This window comes from Uloborus diversus, chromosome 10, assembly GCF_026930045.1.
Source record: "Uloborus diversus isolate 005 chromosome 10, Udiv.v.3.1, whole genome shotgun sequence".
NCBI lineage: Eukaryota > Metazoa > Arthropoda > Arachnida > Araneae > Uloboridae > Uloborus > Uloborus diversus.
Genome location: NC_072740.1, coordinates 99072183 through 99089311, shown reverse-complemented (window position 1 = coordinate 99089311; position 17129 = coordinate 99072183).

Genomic DNA, 17129 nt, shown 5'->3' with positions numbered 1-17129 from the left:
TCACTGCACTGAGAGAGATATGCGTTAGATCAGCGTTTCTCAACCATTTTTGACCCCCTATGGACTGACAAAAGTCGTAGCAAAAATTCCGCGGACCGGCAATGTTTTGCAGTGCTAAGCACAAAAGTCGTATCTGCAATTTTTGTCAAAATTGAGTTATTGTCACCAGATGGTTCTTTGTCACATATTTCACCTGAATACAATGTTTTATGATCATTTTTCGATGGGATATATTTTTTTTAAAAATTACGAAAAAGTTTCATCTGAATCAAAGACATGAAGACACATAACTTTAAACTGCAATTTATCATTTTGAGCTCAGCTGTAGGTACAACTTCTGCGCTTAGTAAGTTGCTCTTTATTTTTCCTACTCTTTTTTTTCTTTTTGCAAAAAAACAAATCTTTGATTTGCGATCCACGATTAGAAGACGTTTTTAGCTGATACATAAAACTTGTGAAAAACATTATATTTCGGACTGGTAAAGTCTTTTTACCGCCCCCCTCCCCACCTTTTTTTTGCAGAAAATAAATCGACGCGGGGACTGTTAGAAACATACTAAATAGCGTGCTAAAAATTTTTATAACCGGTGAGGTTTTTTCTTCTTTTTTACAAATAAAAATAACAGCACTAAATAATAAACTTTACTTTTAATTGAAGAACAGTAGCAAAAATGTAAAGATAAGTAGTTATTGTGTAATAAATATACAAAAGTAACCAGACACGTAAAAAATCATAGAGAATTACGGAAATTAATCACAAAATTGAATTTAAAAAAAAGTGTCGCCCAACTATATAATTGTTACGTTTTTTTTCCTTGGAGTATTTTTCAATGTTTACTAGCTATACGGATCGGTCAAATTTTTCTGCGGACTGATGCCGGTCCGCCAGACCACCGGTTGAGAATCACTGCGTTAGATCACGCCCTTAAAGAAGATGTCGTTTCAAGTACCCTCTCAAGAAAATTTTAGAAGAATTAGGCTTGAAGTTTTTTTAAGGAATCGGAAATATGAAATCAGCGATTCTAATATGAATATTTTTTTAGCTTTGCATTAGCTTTAGTTTTATGAACTAATTATGAACTAAAATTTTACAAATTGCGTCGGATAATTTGAAATTTTTAAAATTACCACCAATTAATCATTATTTTTAAGTGATTCTTCGTTTATTTGTGTATAATAAGTGTCAATGGTTTGTACCTAAGTAATTAATGAAAAGATTAAAAATATTTTTAATAACTTAATGCACAACTAAGTCTTTAAAATAATTGTTCTAGTCATATGTACAAAAGTTATGTTTGCGGAGCAGATACGGAACATTTAGGCTGTTTCTTTGAGATCCATAGATCTCGGAAATTAATTTTTGATTATATTTACTTAATATTGACAATTCATGTTATATTTGACGTTATTTCAAACATACATAAGTTCATTAGTACTTCCTGATTTTTCTTGCAGTTCGATTATCGCTAATCTCTGTTAGATTACGTGTAGTAGTTTCGACGACATCCGCTTCCTGGTTCTCTAAATGGTGATCTTGCTATGGTACACTAGCACTCGAGTCTGTGCTATGTTATACTTCCGGAATATTGGCCAATTCAAGTTTTTCGTTATTAGCCGAGATTGTGTTCATTTTAACCAGATGGAGAATTCAAATTTTTGTTTAATTTTTATATTTACTTGTTCCATTTAAGAAATCTCCAATTGAAAACCAGGATATTGTAGATTCTTCCCAGTTTCCGGCGATTTTCATGCAATTTTTCTGCTTCATCTTTCACATTTTTCTCGAAAGCTTCGTTTTCTACAGTAGATAAAAATTTAGCAAGGATGAAGAAGCGTCTGGTTCAACCGTACATTTACCTAATTATTCGATAAGTTCATTACAAGTTTCAGGATACATTATAATGACAGTGAATATCAAGGGTGACTTATCTGTGGGTCATTAGACTCGCCTTTGTATATTAACAAATGTTTCATGATCTTCATCGAAAATTTTAACGTCATGGTAAGAGAATAATGAAAATAAGTAGCGGAATGTGGGGCACACACACACACAAAGTGAAATCGTTAAGACCACTTACTTTTTCAATATGAACAAATTGGAATTTTGCTCTAAAATTTACGGATTACCAAAAAAAAAAAAAAACAATATATTTTATAGTAATACTTGTTCTGAAAAATTATTATTTTTTATTTTTGCCAGTAACTTTGTACCTCCAAAAGAAAGGTGGAAAAATTTCACTTTTTTTTCCATGGAGCAAAGTGAAAGATTAAATATTTTTCGAATGAAATATTTTTTATTTTATTATTAGAGATATTTTTGATCAAATGAATGAGTAATTAAAAGAATGAATGAATAAGGGAAAAATGAACAAATAAAAAACTAATTCATTAATCAATATGCAAGGAAAAAATAATGAGTGAATAAAATAGTGAATGAATACGAAAAAAGTGAATGAATGAATAAATAAGGGAATTATTTAATGAAGGAATGTAAATGTAAGAATTAATAAATAAATACGCAAGTGATTTGATAAAGGATATAATAAGTAATTGAAATGAGCTATTTCACCTTGGCCGCATGCACTTAAATAAAAATTCAATTTGTTAAAAATTTGTTTCAAAAAAATTACGCTTAATATAACACAAATAAATACTGCACCGAATATTAGTAGACATCAATAAACATTTAAAATGTTAATAACAAGAACTTTATCATTTAATAATAAGAAAAATAATTTTTGACTCAGAACAAAATATTACAATATGAGTATCAATTTTTGAAAATTGCTTTTATTACCATTGTCTTTGATTTTCAGAGGTAACTCTTTCTTGACTGAAATAGAGTACATGTGTTACTACGTAGTTAAAATATTTCCAGATAGGTGGCACTAAAAGTGGAGTAAACATTTCACCATTTCACTTTGCCCCGCTATTTCACTTTGCCCCACATTCCCCTACTTAAGAATAATAGTATAGTTGCATAATAAGGAAATAACATATAACAGAATACTAATCTGAAAATCTTTAAACATGCAAAGGGCTCAAGTAGTGAAAACAGAGCCTTTTCCATTATAAGGTCATATTGTGGAGTAGTGGAAGACGGGGCAAGTTGGACCCGTCTCAATTAACTCTAATGTTTAAACTAAGTTAGAATACGTTCAAATTTTGGTACATTAAATGCGATAAACTATTAACAAAACTATTAAGAAGTAAAATCCCAAAAAAACGTCTTTGCTTGAAAAATCTGGTTTTTGTGGCATAGAAATTTTGCATGAGAACTTTTTTGCATGAGATTTCTGAGGGGCCAATGCCCTCCTGAACATTCCCGGAAGGGACAGCTGTTTCACTTCTCCAGGAAAGAGAAAGCGCTTCCGATCTTCGGAAGAAAGCCGTAACTGTTTCTACACCTGGATTATTCAGTTTTCAAAGGATCATCACAATTTTAGCCTCTAGTAAACTCAATTTAAGTCCGAATTACGCAACATTGATAACCTCAGTTATTCAAGTTCGGAAACAATGACATCGTGAATGAGGTGGATATTCAAGAAACGGGAGTAATTTCCGAGAAAACTGGTTTCATAAGCACTTTTTATGCGGAATTGACCTCGGAGGTCTAACAACGGCACTTTGGTCGTGAAAATGGCACAATTTATGAAGAAGGAAAATATCCGCATTGTATTCATAGTCTTCACTGTGGTTGGAGTCGTTTCTAATTTATTTCCTTTTCCACTCAGAACGCGCACATTGAAATTTAAATTGAAAAAAAAGAAAAAAAAAACAACTGCAACTTAAAGAATGCTATTCATGCCGGCTACGTGCAACGCACTTATTAAAGGTCACTTTAGCCTTTAATTTTCGGGTGCCGATTTAACAAAGATCCGGTACATAATAATAACTGCGGATTTAAATTAACGGAATTCAATTAACAAACTGATCTGAGAGAAGCATTTTCGCTCAACAACAGGAACTAAAAGTTCCGGCTTTGGAAAATTTTCGATAACATCCAAAATGGGGTTTGCTTGTTTATTTTTTCTCTGAGAGTGGTAAAAAAAATCTTTAAAATGATGAAGTATTTTGAAAGTTATGGCGTATCGACAAAAAAAAAGAAAAAAACTTTCAGAAATAATGCATGCACTATGTGACCAAAAGTATTTGGACACTAAAAATTTCCTTTTTGCGAATTTTTCTAGAAATAAGAAACTAATTGCTCTGTAACTTTTACACATAAAAGGTATACTCTAGCCGTCATTTTCCAATAAAAATTGAATCTGCTATTCGTTTAGGGGACGAGCAACTAATTGAGAAAACAAAAATAGGTGTTTGATCAGCCTTCATTACAAATAGCTGGGAATAAATTAAATTTCAGAAAACAGTTAACAAACTATGTAAAATTTATTTTTATATTTTTGGGAAAGTATCTCTTATACTCACGGAGATATGAGCATTTTTTTTCAAAAATACAAATTTTGTTTGAAGGTTTTCGACTCATAAACCGCAGTTTTCCACCAAACGTTACTAAACTTTCAGAATATTTGACAGCATACAAGAGAAACCTAATAATACAATTTGAAATTAAAATATTGAAAATTTGATGAAATATGAACGTTTGAAGTAATTGAATTTTCACTGCACATGCGCGAAAGCTAGCAATTTATAATCTTCATAAACCAAAGCGCAAATAGGTCCTGCAACTCGTAATAAAGTTCCAGCTCGATATTCATAAAATTAAAAAAAAAAAAAAAACCCATCAGCGATATAAAAATCCGAATTTCAACAATTCTTGGATAGGCGACGAATCGTGAGGGATCGTTCTCAAATCTGCACGACAATAAGAAAGAGTTGCCAGTTTGCGAACGACCCCTTACATTTCGTCGCCTATCCAAGAATTGTTGAAATTCGGATCTTTATATCGCTGATAATTTTTTTAATTTTATGTATATCGAGCTGGAACTTTATTACGAGTTGCAGGGCCTATTTGCACTTTGGTTTATGTAGATTATAAATTGCTAGCTTTCGCGCATGCGCAGTGAAAATTCAATTACTGCAAACGTTCATATTTCATCAAATTTTCAATATTTTAATTTCAAATTTTATTATTATGTTTCTCTTGTATGCTGTCAAATATTCTGAAAGTTTAGTAACATTTGATGGAAAACTGTTCTTGCTATAAGCCGAAAACCTTCAAGCAAAATTTGTATTTTTGACAGAAACGCTTTATATCCTATTTCATATAAGAGATTCTTTTACAAAAATATAAAAATAAATTATACATAGTTTAACTTATTTCTGAAACTTATAGCTTTCTCCCAGCTATTTACAATGAAGGCTGATCAAAAACCTATTTCTGTTTTCTCAATTTTTTGCTGCGCCCCTAAATGAATAGCAGACTTAATTTTTATTGGTAAATGAAGCTGGAGTGTGGAGTGAAGATTTTTATGTGAAAAGAAGTCCTTAGCAATTGCTTTCTTATTTCTCGAGAAATCCTTAAAAATATGATATTTTGAAAGTGTCCCAATACACATATAGTGTATGATACTGCTATTTACCAAATTAAAATAAACGATTTCTTTTATGATTGTAATATAATAATACAACTGCAGTTCAGAATACCACCCGAACGGATAGATTAGATATTCATAAAAATACGTATCCGAGGAAAATTAGCCATTCAAAAACTAAATTTTCAGGCCCAAGAGAGAATCGATCTTGTGACATTCGCGTTCTTAGCTTCACGCTCTAACCACCTGTGGTAATGGGCCACGAATACGATATGCTATGCACTAAAGTAATACGCAATAAAGTAAGAAAATAAATTGAAATACATGCCTTTTTTTTAAAAGCATTTCGTCAAAAATTGTAGTTCAGAATCCTGCAATGAGCTTAAACGAAATATTCATGAAAATTTGGATCAGAATTCTGCTGAAGGAGGTATGTCCATAAAACGACATTTGAGGAGTAATTTATCAAAAGGGAACATATCCACTTTTTAGAAAAAATTATTTTATGACAATGTTTAAAACTTCCAGATGACATTTATCAAATCACTTACTCTCAAGAAGTCTAAACGTAGAAAATCCTATTTAATTTATGAGTAAAGTGTGGTTTTTTGATCAAAAGGTAACAAATCCGTCCTCTGCACGTTTTGTTTTTAACAAAAGGAGACATATCCGGAAAGAATCTGTAGTACGAAGACTTTTAAATCCAAAGGAACGCATGTCCAAAATCCTCAAATTTTAATCCACTACTTTTAGGTTCATGTACTTCGATAAGAGAATATGAATAGGTGAAATATTAGGCTTTTGGTGAAATTAGAATTCTCAACATTCAGGTTTTCGTTCAAAGTTGCACATATCCCAAATTAAGAAGGCGATATCTCCTTGTTTTTTTTTTTTTTTTTTTTTGAGCAATCACGATTGCTTATTGCTTTCATTTGACTGTTTTTGGCGTTCCTTTGATTTTTCGCACCGCCACCCTCTGCACCATCACCGTGGACAGGCGGGCTCCTCACAATGCTGCACCTATAGCGAAAGCCGTCTCCAGGTTGCATCCATGTCCTACACACACGCGCATACATACACAACTACACACACACGCGCGCACATACACACAAACACATACACACATACACCTATACACACATACACCAACACACACAAACACATACACACACAAACACATACACACACAAACACATACACACACAAACACACACGCATACATACACACAACTACCCACACATTCATGCCTGCACACAGACACAAACACATATGCCGATATACACACACATACACACAACTACCCACACATTCCTGCCTGCGCACAGGCACAAACACATATGCCTACACACACATACACATACCCCCCCCCACACTTATGCCAGCACACAGACATAAACACACATACCCCGTACACACAAACATCCCCCCCACACACAAACACACATGCCTACATACACACACTCGTGATTGCGAAAAACATAATTTGAATTCAAAATGTCAAAATTCAAATTATTTTTTTTTACTCAAACATTTCTTACTCTGAGCCATGATTTGAGTTGCTTTCGTGCTCAATTCTGTACCCAGAGAAGTTGATAAAACTATTTTGCTCTTACCATAATTCGTTTTTCTCACCTCCTGAACATTTTTAGAAAATTGATACGTTCCCTTTTGATAAATTTATCCTCTTGTGGGTCGATAGAGATTCGAACTGACGATCTTTGTATTATTAACACGACGCTCTAACCAACTGAATTAATAGGACTCTATATCGGGATGCTGTAAATTACAGCACTGTTTAATAAAAAAATCTTTTTTGACAAAACAACCAAAATGGGACCTGACTGTTTATTTTTCACGCAAGCGGTAAAAAACATCTTTAACATGATGCCTTACTTATGAAGTACGGTAAAGTATTAAGGGAGTTATAAATAAATAATATATTTGATTTTAGTTACGTTATGTTTATTTCTATAAGACAAGAGAAATTCGAGCGAGGTCGAAATTCCTATTTTTGTCAACAATAACTATTTTTCTGGAATTGAAACAAATTACTAAATTCAACTAAACTGATTATAAGGTTTTTTAGGATACATCGTAGTAGGGTATTTTTTCAGACAATCTACGATGTTTTGTTTTCTCTGTACCAAGAAACCAAAACATTATAGAACAAATAAATAATTGTTTTCTACCTTTACGAAATATATAGAAGGTGGACAAATTATTATACTCAAACAAACTTTTCTGTATTTGTATTGTTTTTGTTGTTGTTACATAGCTTTATTATTTGAACACATTTTACCGTTTATTTAAAAGTTTAATGTTTAGTCTGGCAACACTTTACTTTTTTTTTGAAAATTTTTTTAACGTGATAGACGTCAGTGTTCGTAAAATTTCAAGTTGTAAGTTTCTTCTTGTGAGTGGGATTTTTTGGGGGAAAAAAAATAACGATTTTATATATCACTAGCTGACCCAGCCACGCGTTGCTGTGGCAAAGAAGTTGGATTAAAATAAACGTTTACTCATTATTTTGATAGAATCAAATAAATATTTTTAATAGAGCTTAAAATGGTATAGTCTATTTTAAAACATATGAGATTGATAATGGGCGTGATTCAATGTAAAAACGATCATAAATGTTCCTGGAAAATTATGGACAGCTTATGTGGCCAATTTCTGCCAGTAACATGTCATGCCAAAACCCGGAAAGTTTTCCGATAAAAGTTAATAACCTTCCTGAAATTATCTCGGAAGCCTCTTGAAAAATTCAAAGATCTTTCTGTTTGAAGCTAGTCGTGTTTCTGGAACTTTAGTGGAAACTTAGGAAGGGATTTAAAAAAAAAAGTTTAGCACCTTTCTGATTTATTAAGCAACTTGTATAAGCAGTAATGCAAACATAGCCAAAGCTTAGCCAGAACTGCAAGCAAGTATCGAAAATTTTTACTCAGTAACGTTTCGGATTTTTTTTTTACAGTGCAGGCTGAAGAAAGTACTTATTGAATTCAGTAAGGACTAACTAAATTTTCAATCAAAAAAGCACTGTACTTACGCTTAGTAAATTTTGTAAGTATGACTTCGGCCAAAAAAAAAAAAAAAAAAAAAGCAAAAATAACTTGAAAGTGATAGTAAATATCGAAACTGATTGTAAAATAACCGAATATATAAACTAAGCATAAACCACCATACACTTTTAGACTCTACACTACATTTTATTCACCTCAGCTTTCTCTATAGTTTGTAATCAATAACTTCTTTACAAAAAACACTAACTAAATTAAAAACATGTAAAAATTATATTTTTTCAATGAAGTAGATAACATTGATTTCTAACTATTGTTTCTAATATTTGAAAACTGAAAACTGTCTAAGCACTAAGTTGTGCACAATGTTCTTGCTTAACCAGTCTTTTTGTAATACGCAAAGTATGATAACTTTCCACTTGTGAGTACGCGATACATGGTTGCCCATGAGAGAATTATTTATGTTTTAAGTCCAAACCGAAGGAAGACTTGATTATTCTTGAAATGTATTTATGAACTTTGCGAAAGCTAAACGAAGCAAAAATTGAAGTCTTTCAAATGTGTTTGAAAATTATGACGCTATTAATGGATTACGTTGCAAACACAAACATTTCTCCTTTAAACTTTCCCGTCAATATTGTTGACTTTTGATGAAGAAATGTGTACCTTTGCGGAATTTAGGTATGTTTAAATCGCGAAAAAGAATAAATTGTTGATCCAATTTTCAACCGGAAATCGTGAAGTCGCATCCTAGTGTATCGAGGGAATTTAAAAATTCAGTTGGAATGTTTACTGCTTTGTTTTCATCGACAACTGTATAGGCTTGTTCGGCATCAATGGGGAGCTTTTTTTTCCAGCCGTCAGTAATGGCTCATTATTCGCAATAATTGTAGCTAAGACAGCGTCATTGCTCTTTTGTTATATGTTGCAAATCAGTGTTAACTAAGACGGTGGCTCAACTATCAAGTGACGGCATATCATAATAACTAAGTGGAAAATTTGAAATTGAAAAGAAATTCATATTCATCTCTGGTGTAAAATCTGGATTTGGACATTTGTGTGTTTGTTAAACTTTATGAAATACGTCTTCAAACGTGAAATTTATATAGTTTCTCCTTAAAAAATGATGATTGTGTTGGATAGTATGTCGTCAAAATTGTTTTAAACAGTTGACGAATACTGTTTCTCCTTATGTCAAACCTGCATTAGAAAGTGTCAACTCCCAATGACTTTGTGCGACCAATAAATACAATTTGCGACATGCAACGGGATATGTATTTGACAGTCGACAATTGACGATTCACAAATATTCCTGTCTGTTCGGGAATGTTTACCGAAATTAAAACTGCCACAAAACCAGCGCGATTACAGAGGCAATTATGATTTTAAAAAAATTAAATTTATCTGAGAATAGACTCTCAATTAGTTCACTTTTCGTCTCAACGGCAGTGTAGAAATTGTCTGGCTCTTTGTCGTACTGTATATTTTGATGGACTTCAATTTCACCGTTTCCAATACCCAGCAGTTGCTTAGAAAATACTTGTGCGATTAGATTACTTTGCGTTTATATTCGCATGTTCATGGCCAATCGCATTATCTCGACATTACGCTATAAAAACGATTGTTTTAATCATGCGTTGATTTCATCGGAATAATTGGTAATGTCTGCCGGAAATCCCCAGGAGTATTCAGACAATTTCGCCTAAAAATTTATCGTTGCCGTTCAAATCTTGCACAATCCTATGATGTGCTTCGAATGAATGTTTTTACTCATGAGTCTTAGTACACTTATCGAAAATTATAATTTCACTCTCTTGCAACACTACAGCCATTCTGCGTTTTTTATTTTTTCTTTAATGTTACACATTGCGTTTTGTTTGTTATGAATATCTAGTAGGCAACTTTAAAGCTGAATGTGCTGTTCGTCTACCATCTGAAAAAAGTAGCAGCAATGCCTGACGATGCAATTGTCACTGCAATTTTCTGTTGCGAACGTATCTTTGCAAGAATTAATGATATTAAAAATCTCTTGGGGAACAAAATAAAGAAAATATTTATTTTCCGCTTAAATTCATTAACCTTCCTGAAATTAACTGGAATATTTTTGAAGAATTCAGTAGTCTTCTTGGTTAAAGGCAGTTATGATTCTGGCGCCTTCAGCGAAGCCTAACGCAAGTTTTATATAATATCCTAGAACCTTCCTGCTTTTCTAAGAAAGTTCTCAACGCATTAATGCACTCTTTGCCAACGCGAAGACAGACTCTCAAGCAAGTAAGTCGAATGTAGTTCCTCTGGAGCTCTTGCAAAGCTTCTTGATCCATATATCTTTTCGCACTCATTGGGTGTTGAGTCAATCTGGACGAACCGTAATCGCTCCGAAACCGATACACCTATTAAATACGTTTAGTTAATCTTGATACTGGTGGAGAAAAATATTTTTCACAACGGTGTGAAATCTGCAATTTGTAGCAATTTAAGGAAACGTTTTGAAAAATGTAGTTGATTTTCTCAGGAAGTGAATAATAATCTGCAATATCCGAAAACGTTATATAGAAATTCTAAGCAACATTTCTGAGTTTTTTTATCACGGTGTTTTTAGCAGTAAGTCATACAATGTTAAAGATATATAGATTAATTAACTTACACCGCCATCTATTAAGAATTTTTAGAACTAAACAATTAATTCACACTATTATGGCATAATTAATATAAAATTTGCGATAAAAAATTATAAAAACTATCCTATCTTTTAAGTTGGACCAAATGACACATAGATATGAAATTTGAGAAAAATCGGTTGAGTAGTTTCGGAGTTTACCCCGAACAAACATCGTGACACGAGATTTATATATATATAGACTAGCTGACCCAGCCACGCGTTGCCGTGGCAAAGAAGTTGGATTAAAATAAACGTTTACTCATTATTTTGATAGAATCAAATAAATATTTTTAATAGAGCTTAAAATGGTATAGCCTATTTTAAAACATATGAGATTGATAATGGGCGTGATTCAATGTAAAAACGATTCATAAATGTTCCTGAAAATTATGGACAGCTTATGTGGCCAATTTCTGCCAGTAACATGTCATGCCAAAACTCGGAAAGTTTTCCGATAAAAGTTAATAACCTTCCTGAAATTATCTCGGAAGCCGCTTGAAAAATTCAAAGATCTTTCTGTTTGAAGCTAGTCGTGTTTCTGGAACTTTAGTGTAAACGTAGGAAGGGATTTAAAAAAAAGCTTAGCACCATTCTGATTTATTAAGGAACTTCTATAAGCAGTAATGCAAACATAGCCAAAGCTTAGCCAGAACTGTAAGCAAGTATCGAAATTTTTTACTCAGTAACGTTTCGGATTTTTTTTTACAGTGCAGGCTGAAGAAAGTACTTATTGAATTCAGTAAGTACTAACTAAATTTTCTGTGGAAAAATCACTGTACTTACGCTTAGTAAATTTTGTAAGTATGACTTTGGCCAAAAAAAAGCAAAAATAACTTGAAAGTGATAGTAAATATCGAAACTGATTGTAAAATAACCGAATATAAACATTAAGCATAAACCACCATACACTTTTAGACTCTACACTACATTTTATTCACCTCAGCTTTCTCTATAGTTTGTAATCAATAACTTCTTTACAAAAAACACTAACTAAATTAAAAACATGTAAAAATTAAATTTTTTCAATGAAGTAGATAACATTGACTTCGAACTATTGTTTCTATTATTTGAAAACTGAAAACTGTCTAAGCACTAAGTTGTGCTTAATGTTCTTGCTTAACCAGTCTTTTTCTAATACGCAAAGTATGATAACTTTCCACTTGTGAGTACGCGATACATGATTGCCCATGAGAGAAATATTTATGTTTCAAGTCCAAACCGAAGGAAGACTTGTTTATTCTTGAGATGTATTTATGAATTTTGCGAAAGCTAAACGAAGCAAAAATTGAAGCCTTTCAAAAGTGTTTGAAACTTATGACGCGATTACGTTGCAAACACATACATTTCTCCTTTAAACTTTCCCGTCAATATTGTTGACTTTTGATGAAGAAATGTGTACCTTTGCGGAATTTAGGTAGGTTTAAATCGCGAAAAAGAATAAATTTTTGAGCCAATTTTCAACTGGAAATCGTGAAGTCGCATTCCTAGTGTATCGAGGGAATTTAAAAATTCAGTTGGAATGTTTACTGCTTTGTTTTCATCGACAACTGTATAGGCTTGTTCAGCATCAATGGGGAGCTTTTTTTTCCAGTCGTCAGTAATGGCTCATTATTCGCAATAATTGTAGCTAAGACAGCGTCATTGCTCTGTTGTTATACGTTGCAAATCAGTGTTAACTAAGTCGGTGGCCCAACTATCAAGTGACGGCATATCATAATAACTAAGTGGCAAATTTGAAATTGAAAAGCAAAAATCTTCAGTTAAAACTAAAGCTTCATATTCATCTCTGGTGTAAAATCTGGATTTGGACATTTGTGTGTTTGTTAAACTTTATGAAATACGTCTTTAAACGTGAAATTTATATAGTTTCTCCTTAAAAAATGATGATTGTGTTGGATAGTATGTCGTCAAAATTGTTTTAAACAGTTGACGAATACTGTTTCTCCTTATGTCAAACCTGCATTAGAAAGTGTCAACTCCCAACGACTTTGTGCGACCAATAAATACAATTTGCGACATGCAACGGGATATGTATTTGACAGTCGACAATTGACGTTCCATAAATATTCCTGTCTGTTCGGGAATGTTTTCCGAAATTAAAACTGCTACAAAACCAGCGCGATTACAGAGGCAATTATGATTTTAAAAAAATTAAATTTATCTGGGAATAGACTCTCAATTAGTTCCCTTTTCGTCTCAACGGCAGTGTAGAAATTGTCTGGCTCTTTGTTGTACTGTATATTTTGATGGAGTTCAATTTCACCGTTTCCAATACCCAGCAGTTGCTTAGAAAATATTTGTGCGATTAGATTATTTTGCGTTTATATTCGCATGTTCATGGCCAATCGCATTATCTCGACATTACGCTATAAAAACGATTGTTTTAATCATGCGTTGATTTCATCGGAATAACTGGTAATGTCTGCCGGAAATCCATAGAAGTACTCAGACAATTTCGCCTAAAAGTTTATCGTTGCCGTTCAAATCTTGCACAATCCTATGATGTGCTTCGAATGAATGCTTTTACTCATGAGCCTTAACACTTATCGAAAATTATAATTTCACTCTCTTGCAACACTACAGCGATTCTGCGTTTTTTATTTTTTCTTTAACGTTACACATTGCGTTTTGTTTGTTATGAATATCTAGTAGGTAACTTTAAAGCTGAATGTGCTGTTCGTCTACCATCTGAAAAAAGTAGCAGCAATGCCTGACGATGCAATTGTCACTGCAATTTTCTGTTGCGAACGTATCTTTGCAAGAATTAATGATATTAAAAATCTCTTGGGGGAACAAAATAAATAAAATATTTATTTTCCGCTTAAATTCATTAACCTTCCTGAAATTAACTGGAATATTTTTGAAGAATTCAGTAGTTTTTTTTCGTTAAAGGCAGTTATGATTCTGGCACCTTCAGCGAAGCCTAACGCAGATTTTATATAATAGCCTAGAACCTTCCTGCTTTTCTAAGAAAGTTCTCAAAGCATTAATGCACGCTTTGCCAACACGAAGACAGACTCTCAAGCAAGTAAGTCGAATGTAGTTCCTCTGCAGCTCTTGCAAAGCTTCGTGATCCAGATATCTTTTCGCACTCATTGGGTGTTGAGTCAATCAGGACGAACCGTAACCGCTCCGAAACCGATACACCTATTAAATACGTTTAGTTAATCTTGATACTGGTTGAGAAAAATATTTTTCACAATGGTGTGAAATCTGCAATTTGTAGCAATTTAAGGAAACGTTTTGAAAAATATAGTTGATTTTCTCAGGAAGTGAATAATAACCTGTAATATCCGAAAACGTTATATAGAAATTCTGAGCAACATTTCTGAGTTTTTTTATCATGGTGTTTTTTAGCAGTAAGTCACACAATGTTACAGTTATATCGATTAATTAACTTACACCGCCATCTATTAAGAATTTTTAGAACTAAACAATTAATTCACACTATTATTGCATAACTAATATAAAATTTGCGATAAAAAATTATAAAAACTATCCTATCTTTTAAGTTGGACCAAATGACGCATAGATATGAAATTTGAGAAAAATCGGTTGAGTAGTTTCGGAGTTTACCCCGAACAAACATCGTGACACGAGATTTTTATATATATAGATAGATAGATATAGTAGAAAACTCAAGTAACCATACCATGCCACGCCGCATCCAAGCTGTGATAGTAGCAAAAGGCGAAGTTACTAAATATTAAATAACTATTTTTTACCTATTTATAGTATCTATCAGAAGGTACTTTATGTTTAATATGCTTAATTCATATTTTAAATAAACTTTAAAATGCGTTCAAATAATACAACTATGTAACAAAAAAAAAAAAAAACAATAAAAATGCAGAAAAGTTTGAGTATAGTAACTTAGCCACCCTGTGTATACAGTTAAGAAATAATCTCAGTATTTTGTTGAGACTTCACTTTCACTTCTTTTGTTTTGGTAGAATTTTTCATTTCTTCGTATTTATATGAAAATATTTTGATTTCTCTCAATTCACTTTCTCACTTTTTTATTAGAAATTTATTTTTATTTTCCTTCTTCACTTTACTCCGTTTGAATCATGCTTTGGTGTACTTGCTAACAAAAAAACAACATTCATTTGGAAGTTTGATGAATGTATTTGAAAGTGATGACAGCTCCCGTCATCATCAATCATATTTCACGAGAAATAGTTAACTTCAGTATGTACTATGAAGGTGAAGTCCAAGAAATTGTCCTCATTTCCTCTGTTTTCTCTTGTCAGACATGCATCATTTAACTGAAAGCTATTGATCCAGTTTTGTTTTTTTCATTTACTACTCGTTGCAACTTTCTCTATATCTTAGCTGATTTTTCATGTTAAAATCCAGGACTAAAAAATGGGGTTAAATCAATTTGTTTTTAAATAATTCAACTGTATCGTCTCTAATGGACGTTAACAAATTACGTTTTTTGTTCCAAATTTCTAAAAACGAGTCAACATCAGGGGCTTGCACATAAATTTTTGGGCCCGTCACAAAGGACTTTTACGGACCCCCTTCCATATTGTTTACCCCTATATTTCACCCCTCATTTTAAAAATATAGGCCTGGAACCGGGCCAACAGGTGTCCCCCCCTGTGCACGCCCCTGGTCAACATCACACACCCGAGTGATGAATGTTTATAATTAAAAGTTTTTAACATGAGTTTGGGACATTATTGATTACACTGCTTGTTTAAAAACTAATTGTTGCTTTCTTCTGTTTTGCACGTCATTGTCACTTCTTTGGTTCATCAATCTGTGATAATCTCATTAAGTTTCAATAAATCTGGATTTTGCTTTTTTTTTTTTTTTTTTGAGATAGAGTTTATTTCTTCTCAATTAATTTACAGGAAACATCCCTTTAATTTTAACAGGAAAAACTCCTTTGTTTTTACAAAGCTTAAAACACGAAATGCTTCATCACACAGTTAATAAAGCCTTGCACTAATAAAGAAACTTCATTTAAAATAAGAACAGCTTAAAATGGAAACATCTTTTCTTTTCTTTTCATTTCTTCTTTTTTTTTTTGAAATCCAAATCTTATTTATTTTTTTTTTTTTTCACAAGATTAGTGCACTTCTTCTTGCGCTCTTTTCGCAGGTCAAATAAGATTTAGACAATTTTCTATTTAGCGCCAGGCACTAATGTAGCCAGAATTTACCTTCTGGGAAGGGGGTGGAGGGAGAGGGTTTAGTCAAAACATTTCTTATATGAATATAAACTTTCATATCAGAAATAGCAATATGTGTTAAAAATAAAATTTGATGGGTCGTTAAACCCTTAAAACCTCCCTCGTAGTGTTCCTGGAAGTTTTTTTTTTTTTTTTGTTTCATCGACGTCAATGTCAGCCTTTGATGTTAGCTCCACTTACATACCTTTAGATAATATTTCAACCAAGGAGGGGGAGGGGGACTTGATGAGATAAGGTTCGATATTAAAAAAAAAAAGAATAACGTATAAATCTTAAATAGTTTTTTACATTTTTTATAATAATATGTTTTTTCATTAGATCCTGATGCACTTTCGAAGTTGTCACGAGCTCAGAGAGAACGTTGACTCATGAATGACATCAGTTATACAGAGAAACTCACCGGGGGGGGGGGCATGGCGCAAAGTACGCCTTTGAAATTTTAGGGGGGAGGTAGTGGTGTTTTATCGTTTTCTGAGGATTATTCTCACTCTCAGGGATTTTTAGTGTTAGGGGGGCGGGAGGAGAAGGGTGCATCATTGCTGTTAGTTGGGCACCCTCAATTTGTAAATATGCTTGCTAAAGTCTTCTACGCAACAAATAATTACAATTTTCAACCAATGGGATTGATATACTTTTTTAAAAGCTCTGGTACCAATATCTGACTTTTTTTCCCAAACTTTTTTAAATTAACTTTTAGCTTTCATGTACCTGAAAATGAGGAACCATAAAGTGTCATAGTATAAAATATCAA